General features: G+C 41.6%; 1 long non-coding RNA gene across 1 annotated transcript in view; it reads left to right on the plus strand.

Annotated features, from left to right (window-relative positions):
- Positions 1-13464, plus strand: part of LOC308553192 — a 118616-nt gene that overhangs the window by 81457 nt on the left and 23695 nt on the right. The window lies entirely within an intron of this gene.

Here is a 13464-nt window from a genome sequence, read left to right on the forward strand (position 1 = left end):
ATCTAAATATGGAAAGTATGAAAAGATTTCTAAGTTGTATTACTAAATGAAAAGGAAAATTTCACAATAATATGCATAATATAGTTTATGTAAGTACAAAGCAAAGCAACTGTCCCTTTGAAATATTTATAGCAATAGATTTGGAAACCCACACACAAAGCTGTTCACACTGGTTATCCCTTAACATGACTAACATGAGATTGGGGTGGAGGGCAGATGGAGAAAGGAGTCTCTTATTGAGCTTTTCATATTATTTTGTGTTATGTGGTTTGATTTATTGTTAGATTCTAAGTAAAACAACTTGTATTAATTGTATAATTTAATAGTCAACCCTTTCCCCTCCCCGAGCTCAGGCCCCAATCCCTTGACAGCCTTCACAGCCTTGCCCTCGCCTCACCTGCTCATTGCCTCTGCTGCAGCCACGAGGCTGCCTCTCAGTCCCTCCAGCGAGCCATTCTCCTTTTCACCCGAGGGCCTTCACACTCCTCTTCTCTCTGTCTGTCATGTTCTCCCCTCACCTCTTCGCCTAATTAATGGTAACTCTTTCTTCAGTGCCTCTCAATTTCTACAATATTCCCTCAAAGAAGCCTTCCTTGAACGTTAAACCAGGTAATGTCCCGTTATATGCTTTCCTAATATCTTATATTTCTCTTTTGCAACATTTACCATAATTTTAATTAAATAATTAATTTTGAACATAGTTGTATAATGCCAGACAATTTCAGTAGAACATGAACTTCATCCTGTTGGGGACTAGGGCTGTCTCATTTGCTGATTAATTCTCAAGGCCTAGCAGAGCACCTTACACATAATAATAACAGGCCCTTGATAGACACTCATTGAAGGAATCAATGATTAAGTGAATGAGAGTTTTTTGAATCTTGAGCATAGTTTCTGAATCCCCTAATCCCCTTCATGGAAACTTAAGACCTGAGATGCCCATGTTGGGAAATATTAATTCCTTTTCTGGTCTTGTTTGGGACTTCACAGATTTGTGCAATGCAGGCAACATGGCTCTGCAGTTCCTTATACTCAGAGTGCATTGTGAGAATACTGTTCATACAATGTCTCCTCTAGAATTCCCACTGCCTCTGAGCCTGTGAAGGCCTTCTGCCATGAACAAAGGAGTGACCGAGTAGACCTCTAAGAATTTTGGTAGGAAAGGGAATTGTTTCTTGAACTGAGTGCTGCCTGGGATACTTCTCTCTGCCCCCAGGAGCCATTTTCTTGGTGCTTGTTTCCAGGCTCTCACCATCCAATACCAACTTTAGATGCTGTCTCGCTGGGGTTTTGTAGTAAGACAATTTTCTGTCCATGGATCCTTATGAGATTATGCTGGCATTTTACTCCGTGTCATTAGGAGTAAAACTAACTAAATTGAATTCAAGAGAATGTGCTTTAATACATAAGAACACAGCTAAGCAATTGCTATATTGAGCAGAAAATGAAATCAGTCACTATAAAACATGATGAAACCCCCCCAAAAACTCATGCTGTAGGACAACTCACTTCCGAGCAATACCACTTAAAAAGAATTAAACTTTTATAAACTTTTTATAAAAAAATACCCATTCATCCATCAAACTTAGAGAAACACTTCATTTTACTTAACCAAAAGTTCAGAAATTTTTGATGTCCCAGTTACATAGGCAATATATTATGCAAATGCTCATCAGAACTTAATGAGTGACTTCAGTTATTAAAAAGTTCAGCCACATTGAAACTTCTGATGAACGATTCCAGTGGAAAACCTTCTCATTACTTACTTTATAACCATATATCATAGCTGTTTACCCAGTCCTTCCAAGTGAGTTCTAAAAAGGAGAGGCCACTAGTTTAGATGTGTCATTTATTGCCTATCAAAGAGTGAAGCTCTTCCCTTCTCAGAGAAAAGTGATGATAATTGGACTTTGCATATGTTCCCCTTCTTGAGATACAGACCACAGAGTTTGTTTATGACTATCTTGAACAGGAACAGGAAACTGACAATGAAACTCAAATGGAGGGGTATAGAGTTAAAATGTTATAAAACTCATGGGAAATATGTTCCAAATGATCCAGTGGCTTTAAAAAGTCCATTTTTAAAGCATGAGAATGATGCAGCATAGTTGTTTTTCCAGTAGCAATGAGGGGCATGGCTGTGCCAACCACACTTTCTGGCCCTGTGATCAGCTGCTCATTGTTTGTCAGAATAGCTGAGGGGACCATGGCTGCAGTCTCTGGCTATGGAAAAGGTGCTTCTCTGTGAGAAACTCACAGATTTGTATAAAGGTCAAACAGGAATGCTGGCTCCTCAGCAGCACCCTAACCCTAACCTTAACCTCAACACTAACTTTGGTTTTTAATTTTAAAAATATTTATTGATGAGGCAGAGAGAGAGAGAAACATCTATTTGTTTCACTTATTTATACGTTCATCGGTTATACATTCATACAAGAATGTGCCCTTGACCAGAGATCAAACCCAAAACCTTCGTGTATTGGGACAAATGCTCTAACCAGCTGAGCTCCCTGGGCAGAGCCTAACTTTGGTTTTTAAATAAGGAAGTTTATATGAGTAATCTGAGCAGACAGTGTCCAAGTGCATTCACATCACCTCTTAAGAGAGCACCAAACATTCTTTACTACTTTTACTTCCTCTATAGGTCACATCTGTACCATAGAGTGTCCCCATCAGTCAGGATAGGCAGGTTATGCTGCTGCTGCTGCAAAAAAAATCTAAAATCATCTGGCACTCGTTTAGAGATTGCTGGTGGATGGTGAGAAAACATTTTCTGAGGCAGGAAGAATGTTTCCCTTTTCTTCTGACCTGAAGACAGAAAACAAGGGTCTGTCTGGAGTGAGGAGATGAGAAGCACAGCCACAGCTGAGGTGAAAGGCAAATAAGCTTTTGTGATTATAAGCGACTAAGATTTAGCAGCATAACCTGGCTTATTCTAACACCGTATCTATAGCACTTTTATAAATGAACAAACAAAACAAATGCTCGTACAGGTTAGACAGATGGCCCAAGACTCTAGTCAAGCGCCAGGGAAACCATGTATGATCAGTTCTATTAACACGTCAGGCTGAATCTCATTTGTGCCTGGCAGAGCCATAAAAGACAATCGATTTTTCCATCAACTACTGAGTCTTCAGTCTGATGAGGTCATGCTGATCCCACATACCACTGGGAATGAACTTGATCGTTTGCAAAGAGAACAAAATAACTTTTTTTTTTTTGGTTTAGCATCGCAGGTAGGGTGACCAACCATTCCACTCTTCCACTTTGCTTGGAACTAGGAGATTCACCAGGACATGGGACCATCAGTGGGGAACCCAGGAAAGTCCCCGGCTAACTAGGATGAGTCGCCCTAATTGCTGAGGTGACATCTCCTAGCTACACTTAGGAATTATGCAGCATAGATTCCCACTGCACTTTGTCATTCTTTCCATGATAATATTTATTACCTTGTGTTGTAAATGACTCAGACTGTTCAGTGTCTACCAGACCACAAAACCCTGAACTCCTGAGACCAAGAACTGTTTTATTCTTTGTTTCATTTTATATTCCCAGTACCTTGTATGGTGCCTGCCACCTCAAAAGAGCACAGTAAATATTTATTGAATGGATGAATGAACACAGTTTCTCTGTTGTTTTTCCTTCCCAAAACTGGCGTGGTGTGACTGGCTTTTCCTCCTTTGAGGATCAATTTTGCCTTGATACTAGTGTAACTATAAAGAAAGGTAGGAATCTTCCTTGACTGCAGCTACAAGCTCCCATAAAGATTTCAGGATGACCCACAGTGTAAAATTACATAAACCCAGCACCGAGTTTCAGCATAAACTGATTCCTTATTAGACTGACTGAATAATTGAATCTCCTTGTTTGGCATTTGTTTAAAGACAGAAGGTCATGGGACAAGTGATGGGTATTTGAGGCTGTGGAAACATATGCTATAAATTTGGTTTAGCTGTTTCTGGTAACTGGGATTATTGTGACTGCAGACCCAGGCTTCCCAAGTCTGCCCTCCACCCTTGGGAATGCATAACAACATGCCCTCCCAAACCAGAGGCAGGAAGAAAATCTCCCTGGGCATGCCTCGCTGGTGGACTGCATTCATGCCCGGTTAAGGACAGCAAACAGTGGCCTGAGAAACTTGCCCTAGAGAATTAGATCCAGGTGTCATCCAGTTAAATAGTTTCATAACAGACCTATGAGGTATGCTGAGAGTTTGTCGGTTTTGACCCCACTTACAGACTAAATCCTCTGACATCTTTGTTTTCATTAATTACCCATAGTGAGTCTCTCCTTTGTGACTAAGCTATTCTGTGAAGTGATTTAAATTGTATAAAGAGGCCCTGTGGAGTGGTGAGAGGATTCCTGCATTTGTATTAAGAGGACTTAAAAAAAAATCCCTATCCTCTGTTTCCTCATCTGTAAAATGGGTTTAATAACATCTACCTTTCTTATCTCATAAGATAGCTTGTGAGTTCAAAGGAGATTAAGTCAGTGAAAATGGTCTGATGATTGTAACATGCAGAATGAATATAAGATAATACATGCTTTTTACCTCTATTAATTCACCTACTTTTTCCATCTTATAACAAAACTTTCCTAAACTTGCCTCCTGCTTTAGGAGTTCCTTTTATTTATCCCAATATTTTCCTCATTATAGGAAGGGAATAAGCATTTGCTGTGTGTCTTGTATGTGCATTGTCTTCATAATGGTGCTTGTGACACGGATGCTGTTGGGGGAGGAACAAAACCTTCCTCTACCCTCAGGGTTCTTCTGATTGGTCTAATAATCAAATAGACATGAGACAGATTAGCAAGAGAAAACAATCAAATTTAATACATACATACGTATGGGGACCCCACATACTTGAGAGAGTCAGAGACCCCACATGAATGAGAGGTTCAGAGATAGAAAGGGAACGTGGGTATGTAAGACATCCCGAGCTAGGGATGAGGTAAAGTGCCTCGGGGGTTTCAAAAGGTCATTGCAGGATAAAAAGAACAGACTTTTTTGCAAATAGAAGTTTGGCCTGCCCTATAGATAAGCCAAAAAAGTTATCTCTGATAATCTCTCATGGGCGAGCCCTCTAATTCAAGTTCTTCTAGGTAGTGAAGGGGGAGAGGCAGAAGTTTCATTTGAGCCTGCTGCTAAAGTTACCTTCAGCTCAAAGCAATCTGCATTCCACAGTGGCACGTCTTGGGGTGACTCGTTCCCCTGCAGTGCCATTATCTTAATTTACATACAAACATTAGTTCATAGTAATTCATGTCCAAGATCATGCAGCTAGACCTTAAATTTAAACTCAAGTGTGCCTAAACCATTGTCCATCACACTACACTACCTCCCAAGTTGTAAAGAGTCCTCCCTCCCCTTTTTTTTTTATTGGACTTGGTGTGCAAGTTCACCTTGGGCTTGATCACAGCATTATGGTTTTCTAGGTTTTGATCATGTTTCCTCATTTTTTGTCCCTTCAGACTGAGATGGCCAACTCCTTATTCTGACAGTCCTCTCTAGTTCCTAGATCTTTGCACTTGCTTTTATTTGGACTTTTCTTGAGATATAACAGCTAAGCTTGCATGTAATATTGCATGTGCAGGCTCTCTAGGGTTGGGTGCCAGGGCAGGATAATGCTTTTAGGTGAGTATTGCCAATACTCATCATGTTACTCAGGTTATCATTGACTGTTCTGGCCGAAGGAGGGCAGTTCCAGTGGAACATCCTCCAGCGATAGCCAGCAACCCTGTGGCCAGCTGTTAGGGACCACGATGTCTTGGGGTCTCTAAAACACTTTTGTTTATTTATTCCATAAGTATTAAAAAGCTCTGACCCTGTGCAAACCTTGGTCATAGTTACTGTGGGCAGGGTAGAGAATAATGCACCCCAAGTCCCTGTCTTCATGGAGCATATGGAGTAGTGTGGAAAGATAGCTGACAAACACAAACATGAATAATATGTCAGGTTGTGAGTGCTGTGTGGAGAAATAAGGCTGGGGGAGGGGACTAGGGGAAGGCTGGGCAGTTTGCCTTTTACAGAGGATAGCCAGGGACATCTCTGATAAGGTGATATCTGAGCAGAAATTTCAAGTAAAGATTATCTCAGGGAAGAATATTTCAGGCAGAGAGAGCAGCAGGTGCATAGGTGGTGGGGAAGCCGCTTCCATGTCTGAGGTAAGCCTGTGTGTTGGAGCTAAGAGAGAGTGAAGGGGTTTGAGGGGGTGGGATAGAGGTAAGGTCAGAGCTTCAAAGTCAAGGAAGGCAGGTGGTTTTGTAAGCTTTGGTGAAGGACTTGGGGTTTTATTCTGTGTGAAACAGAAAGACATGGGAGGACTATGAGCAGTGAAGTAGCCTGATCAGACTTAATATTTTAAGAAACTAACTCTGTCTACTCTGTGGAGAATAGACTTCAGGAAAGAAGTGGTGGAGGCAAAGAAGCCAATTAGTCAGCTATTGTAATAATCCAGGTGAGAGATGATGCTGGCTTGGATCAAGGTGACAGAAGTGAGGGCAAAATGTTACTGGATCCTGGATATAGATTGCATATGAGAGAAAGAGAAGAGTCAGTGACGACTCCAAGGTGTTCAGCTTGAGAAATTGCAAGAATTGAATGAAAGGAGATGCCTTTTGAGATGAGGAATACTATGGGAGGCATGTTTGGGTGTATGCATGTCTGTATGTGATGGTAGGGAGTTCTATTTTATATATTTTAAGTTTGAGGTACCTCCTTAGTAAGGATTTTAAATAGGCAACTACATATGGGTGTGAAGTGTTCAGGGGAGAAGTTGGGGCTGGAGTTACAAGTCTGAGATCTCAAAAGCCCTGGGGTACCTAAATAGATAGATAAATCACCCCATCCTTAATTTGGCCAGCTAGAGGTAGGTCCCTAGTTCCCAAGGGGAAGTGAAGCCAGAGAACACAGGTATCAACTTTTGGGTTAAGTTAGAAAAGTCTCGATCTTTGTATAAGGCAGAGAGATTTAAAAGATGAATAGAAGAGATAAGACTTCTCTCACCTGGGTCACGGAAGGGAGAACTGGAGAGGAAATGGGAGGCTGAGACACTGATGGGGTGCTGACGGGGGGGCCTACCGTGCCGCTCTACCTCACTATTTTCCATGACACGAGGGGAGTCAAATGCTGTGACTTCTCCAAACATCACATATGCTCAAGTCCCAGTCTCTAAGTTCTAGGAGGAGCTCAATGTTTTCTCTTAGTTTCAGAGGAGGGACTCTGGGAGAGGTCTGTCACCAATGGGATGACCAGGGATGTTCAGCTGATCCTAGGGAGGGAGCGGGGGCTTTAGTGGGAAGAATTCAGTGCCTTTGAGTCTTCTCTGTGGAGCAGTGTTTTTATGTGGCGAGGGAGTAAGATGGGCTGAATTTGCCTGTTTGGGAGAGGCTGCTGCCCTTGGCAGGGCTAGCAGGATCAGCGGGGCCACATTTTGGACGTCTTTATCCTTTCATACTTTTCCTTGGGGATCCTTCTTTGTGCAACAAAGTTTTAATGTTGGCTTCTTGCCCAGCTAGTGTGGCTCAGTCTGTTGAACACCGTCCCATGCACCAAGAGGTCGCCGGTTTGATTCCCAGTCAGGGCACAGGCTGGATCCCCAGTAGGGGGCATGCAGGAGGCAGACAACCGATGTTTCTCTCTCATCGATGTTTCTAGCTCTCTGTCTCCCCTTCCTCTCTCTCTCAAAAAAATCAGTAAAAACATAAAAAAAATAAAAATAAATATTGGCTTCTTTGTGCTCCAATACTACTTCTTTTTTTAAATCCTCACCTGAGGATATTCTTTCCATTGCTTTTCAGAGAGAGTGGAAGGGAGAGAGAGAGAGAGAGAAACATCGATGTGAGAGAGACACATGGATTGGTTGCCTCCCACATGTGCCCGGACCAGAGCTGAGGATCGAACCTGCAACCAAGGTATGTGCCCTCAGCCAGAATCGAATCTGGGATCTTTCAGTCCACAGGCCGATGCTCTAGCCACTGAGGCAAACTGACCAGGGCAATACTACTTCTATTATAGTAGTGTTTACCTTACTGCACTATCTACTTGTCTGTCTCTCCTGTTAGACTGAAAACCTTTTGAGAATGAAGACCAAATTGCAATTGTCTTTATAGTCCCCAATGCCCAGGAGAGTGCCTGGGTCATGGCAGGCAAACAATAATGATTTGTTACATTATAAGGGAAAGCAAATGCACACACTGTCTATGCCACGAGTGTTCTGTTACTTGGTGTGAGTAACTGGAGTAGGTAGAGGAGAGTGACTTGGCCTAAGAAATAAAACACTTTCTGTTCAACAGATGTTAAATAACAATAACTGTAACCAACTATAGTGTGTCTTCTCATCTACTCTACTTTCTTTCCTTCAAATAACAGATTGAGACATATTTGCTCTGGAATGTCTTTGCCGATTATCCATCTTAAAATCTGTTAGCCAGGCTCCTTCTTCCTAAGACGTTTCCTGTTATCCCTTTGGCTGCAGCCATAAATACATGTTCTTAGATTTTATAGTCAGCCCTCCCTTTCCCAGTCTTCTTTTTTCCACATTGTATTCTTAGAAAGCTTGTCTTTCATAAAATGAAACATTTCTCTTCTAGTGACACGGTTGTAATTAAGGGCTGACCAAGGACTCAGTAGCAAATAAAATGCAGTTATAATCAATAACTCGTCAAAAAGACAAAGTACAACTGCAAACCTCTAAAATAATTTAACATAATAAAATCATGCTCTAAGTCCTATAAAATAGGTCATAAGCATACTGATTAAAAGAGGATGCCTGGAATTATGTAAAACGTAAAACTAAACCCTACTCTATCATAAATTTATCCTAAAATTAACATATACATTAAAATGAATATTTTCAATACATTATGAACAACAATTTATTCTGCTTTTAAATTATAAAGTGTGTTGGAGTCTTATTTAGATAGTTTAGGCCTCTTTTTAAAAAATAGCAGTCTAAGCAATTTGAAAGTTATGCCTCTTTTGCCCTTCATAGGTGTCCTTTCCAAAACAGATCTTTCCAAGTAATTTCATTGATCTTGTAGTTGCACCCAAATTAGTACACTCAAGAAATGTTTCCTGTAGTTTATGACAAAGGTTATGTTTCTTTCCTCTCCAGAAAAGCTGATCCAGTATTTCTAACTTTCCCCCTCTTCTTTTCTCTTTCTTTATTTAAACCTAAAGGCATAGTTGCTCAGTAGAAGACCAAAGCAGAGCAGAGGAGAGACATGAAATAGCCTTAAATCAATGAAGCTCCACTTCCTTCTGTGAGTGATTCTTCCTTGATTTAATTTTCATTGTAAAAGCAATAAAACAATTGCTGATTGTGAGCAAAGCCCCCCACCCCCAAAGAAAAGATCTTCAAAACATTGGTGACATGATTTCTAAGAGGTCTGGCTATTCTTGCTTAAAATTCAGTAGACAATTCAGTCTACATTTATTGAAGGCCTACTATGCACTGGGCTTGATGTGGGGCTCTGGAGATGCTGAGATGAAGGTGACATAGATTGGCCTTCAGGGAGCCCGGGGGAGGTGTGGGTGTTACAGAGGCAGAACTTAAGCCTAGTCATGGGATCTTCCTACAGAAGAATAGTGGACTTGAGTGACCCTCTCTAGGGGTGTTTTGGTCATGTGGCCAATGGGTTTGTGATTGATACTGACCTTCAGTTATGTCTAGTAATAAGAAGAACAGTTAGAAACTGTTTGACAAGAAGGCTCTGTGTTTTCTATGAGATTTGAGTTTTGAAATGTGCTTCATGTTTAATTAAGAAAAATCTCATAATCCCCTTGGAAACTCCAATAAGATTATCATAATGTTTGGTAAAGGCTGATATTATAGGCAATAGGGAACCCAATTAAGGAAATACGAAAATGAGACAGTAACTTTGAGGAAATGATCTCCTTTCCCCTTAGCCTTGAAGTGTGGAACATACTGAGTAATCCTTCAAATAGGAACCAAATAGGATGGCCTAGGCTGGATTTATATGGTTTAGCTATTATTTCTCTCAGAATTTTTATGAGTTTTTTTCAGGAGACAGCAAGTTCCAAATTTCCATGAAAATAATATGCAGCTGTGTGCATGGTAAGGTGGGGGAGAAATGAGTAGCATCGGGGATAAGATTATTTCTGAATAACCTATCATAAAACAAGACCTGCAAGTAAAGAATTAGTGAGTGCAACTCAGATGTTCATGATTATACCTGATTCTGTTGTTTTTTGACTTAAAAAATAATTTTCAAGTGACTTTTCATAAGGCTGAATCCAGTTAGGAAAAAGACCCCAAAGGTTTTCTTTTTCTCATGGGGTACTTAGTCCTGTGTTTGGATTACTCTAAGTTTCTTTGATATATATTTTGCATAGAATGTGTTTCTAAAAATAAAGTATGACCTCAGTGGAAAATCAACATAGAGTTAAAAAAACAAGAGCTGTCTCATAGGCATAATGCTCTCGAAGTCAACACGCATGCAAATAATCAAGACGGAAGCTCGAGAGCCAGCACAGCTTCATGTCTCCATGTAAACCCTTTCCACCTGCTCTACTGTCCTTTCCCTCCTTCCTCCTAGTCAGCTTTCATGCAACTTCCTGGGTTATGTGAACTGCTCAGACCTCTTCCTTACCACACCTCCTTCACCGGCTCCCTTTTGTACTCCAAGGAAGGTCAAACTCTCTAGCAGGGCACAAGGGGCCCCTATAATCTGGCTGCTGAGGTTCATCTCCCACCATCGTCAGCACACATCTTATGTTCTCACTGCAATGCACCCTTCACAGAGCATGCCTTACTTGTATTTTCATGATTTTGCATATAATACACCCTCTTCCTGGAAAGCAGTTCAGGTATCAACTCTTTTGTGAAATCTTTTCTTATTACTCCAGGAAAAAGAGCCATCTTTCTCTGCATAAAGGATTTCTATTTTAGCACTTGTCAAATGCTCCATTGTCATTTATCAAAACGAAACTTTCTTTTTGTGCCTCAATTGCTGCTAAGACCTCAACGTTTGAGACAGAAAAAATAGGTGCCAAGTGCTATCATATTTCAAAGTGGGATACTAGACCAAACGTGCTGGGCTTGCAAAGGGGATGCTCTAAGTTGAATTTGTGAGCTCATGAGCCACTTTGGGATACAAAAGAGTTGAAGGGTCTGAGGGGGAGGGATGACTTCTTCCAAGAGCATTGACAGTGTGTGCTGTGTTCTTCCCCCAGCCCACAGAGGGAATGGAAGGAAGGACTTCCCTCTCTCCTCAAGTCAAGCAGGAGGGTGGTGACAGGACCATTCAGGAGAAAAACAGAAATCCCACATGACTTGAGGGCAAAAGAATAGTCATGGGCTCTGTGCCTGAGAATATATTGAGGGCAAGAGATCGGCTGGAGCTACCAGCCTGTAGGTAGAGCAGAGGGAGACAGGTCTCCCAGGGAATAAACTACACTTTCATTCACATGACTGACAAAAGTGTGTTTCTCATTGATCAGATGTAAGACTCATAGGAGCAAAGCAGCCTGGAGCCATTTTTTAATCCTGCCAAGGAAGAGAGCCAGGAGAGAGCAGTAACTCTAGTACAGGACTCTGGATGGCTGCAGGCAGAAAAAGGAACCAGAAGTCAGACAGAGACACTGCTTAAGTCATGGGGGCTATTTAGAAGGATTCAGTGGGAGTACCTCTGAGGATCCCACAAAAGAACCCTGTCATAGGAACAGTCAGCTTTAAAACCCTCCAAGGTCAGAGAGCAAGGCTGCCAGATCACAAGAACACTGATGGCTGAGAAACCTCCTACTGTTTATCTCTCCCTTTTCCCCTCCCACCCTGATGGAACTAGATACAGCACTGGGAGGGGACAGGAGAAGATGCAAAAGGCAGGGAGATTCAGGAAAAGCTCACCCTGCCTCTGCTTCCCCATTGCTTGTTCCCCAGCCCAAGGCAGCCCCAGCCTGGGGAAGTAAGAACCTGTAACTTTGAATGAGGTTCAGATTATTGATCTAAAATCAGACTGTTCTTGTGGCTAACAGAGCAGAGACAGAGGGACTTGACACTAGTAGTGTTCAAAAGAGTTTACAAAACCTGCCCAAGATTTCATCTACTTCCCACATAAAGAAGATAGTCCACAGAACAGAACACTAGCTGACCCAGTTTGGAGATAGAGCACTAGCTGACCCCAGTTTGGAGACCTACTTGTTCAATGTACCAGTTACATTTGTTTATTGATTCATTGCCCTCTTTGTACTGAGAGCTTCAGGAGGACAGAGACCATATGTTATATTCATCTTTAGAAATCCTGATGAATCTTTATTAACATCGTGCAACATAGCAAGTGTTTCTTGAGTGAATAAATGAACAAATTAATTGATAAATGAAGTCCTATAGTGTAGTGATTCAGGGTCTAAATTTGGGCTTTGTTACTTATCAGTTGTGAGGTTTTTGGCCAGCTACTTAACTTTGATTGTACTTCCCTTTTAAAGTATTTTAAAATGCAAAATAGTGCTGACTTCATAGAATTTATTTGAGGATTAGACGTGAGACAATGCATGCACAGCGCTTAGCACAGAGGCCGATTTGTAATGAATGTTCAGAAGTGAGAGTTGTAATGGCATCACTATCACTGCTGCCGTTAGAGTTGGAGTGACATGGGTTAGTAGGTAGTGGCCACTCCCGCACTCCCGCTGGGCCTGGTGTCCTTGATCTTGGCAGTATGTCCTTGACCCCAACTGAACCTGTGTCCTTCTGTTTCACCTCCTCAAAGAGGAAGCTTGGTTTCCTGCTGGGTTGGGGAGGGGAAGTTGCCCTGCTCCTTTGGGTAGAGGAGCGTCCTGGCTGGGGCACAAAGTGCTTTTATATGGATACTCAACCAAGCTTCCTGTTTTCAGTCTCCCCGAACCCCCACTTTCAGAGGTATCTGGGACCCCTCATTCCTAAGTCTCTTTGGGGTTCTACAGCACAAGCCAGCCTCCTTCTGAGCGTCTCTCAAAGGAAGCTGTCTCGGCTTCTTGGTGGTGTAAGTCGGTTAGCACCGCCCTTCCAGCTCCCACTATTTTGTTACTTTTGCTTCCCCTTTACCCTTGTGTGTTTATGTCTTAAGTAAAATCCTTTTACCATCACTTGGGCAGAGGGCAGGGGAGACTGGGAGAAATCTACAATAAATATGAGTGTTTGCCTGCTATGTATAATTTGAAGTAAGTGTAATTTCTACAGTAAGAAAAAAATATTGTGGTTGTAAAAGAGAATTGAGTTGGACATATAAACATATATGTCCATATTTTCACACATATAAAGTTAATAATACAAAGCAATGTACACTATCTTGCAGAATAAACCTTGTAGACAACAAGTGCTTCGGGGTTTTGGCAAAGTAGTGATCACTAGGAGTGACGCGATGAGACAAGGCTTCATGGCAGGGGCCGATTTTCCTGGAGTCTGAACAATGGGTAGGATTTGGATTCCTTAAGGGAGTAGGTCTTCAACTCATTTCTTTATTAAC

This window comes from Miniopterus schreibersii (assembly GCF_964146895.1).
Source record: "Miniopterus schreibersii genome assembly, chromosome: 2".
In the NCBI taxonomy this organism is placed as follows: domain Eukaryota; kingdom Metazoa; phylum Chordata; class Mammalia; order Chiroptera; family Miniopteridae; genus Miniopterus; species Miniopterus schreibersii.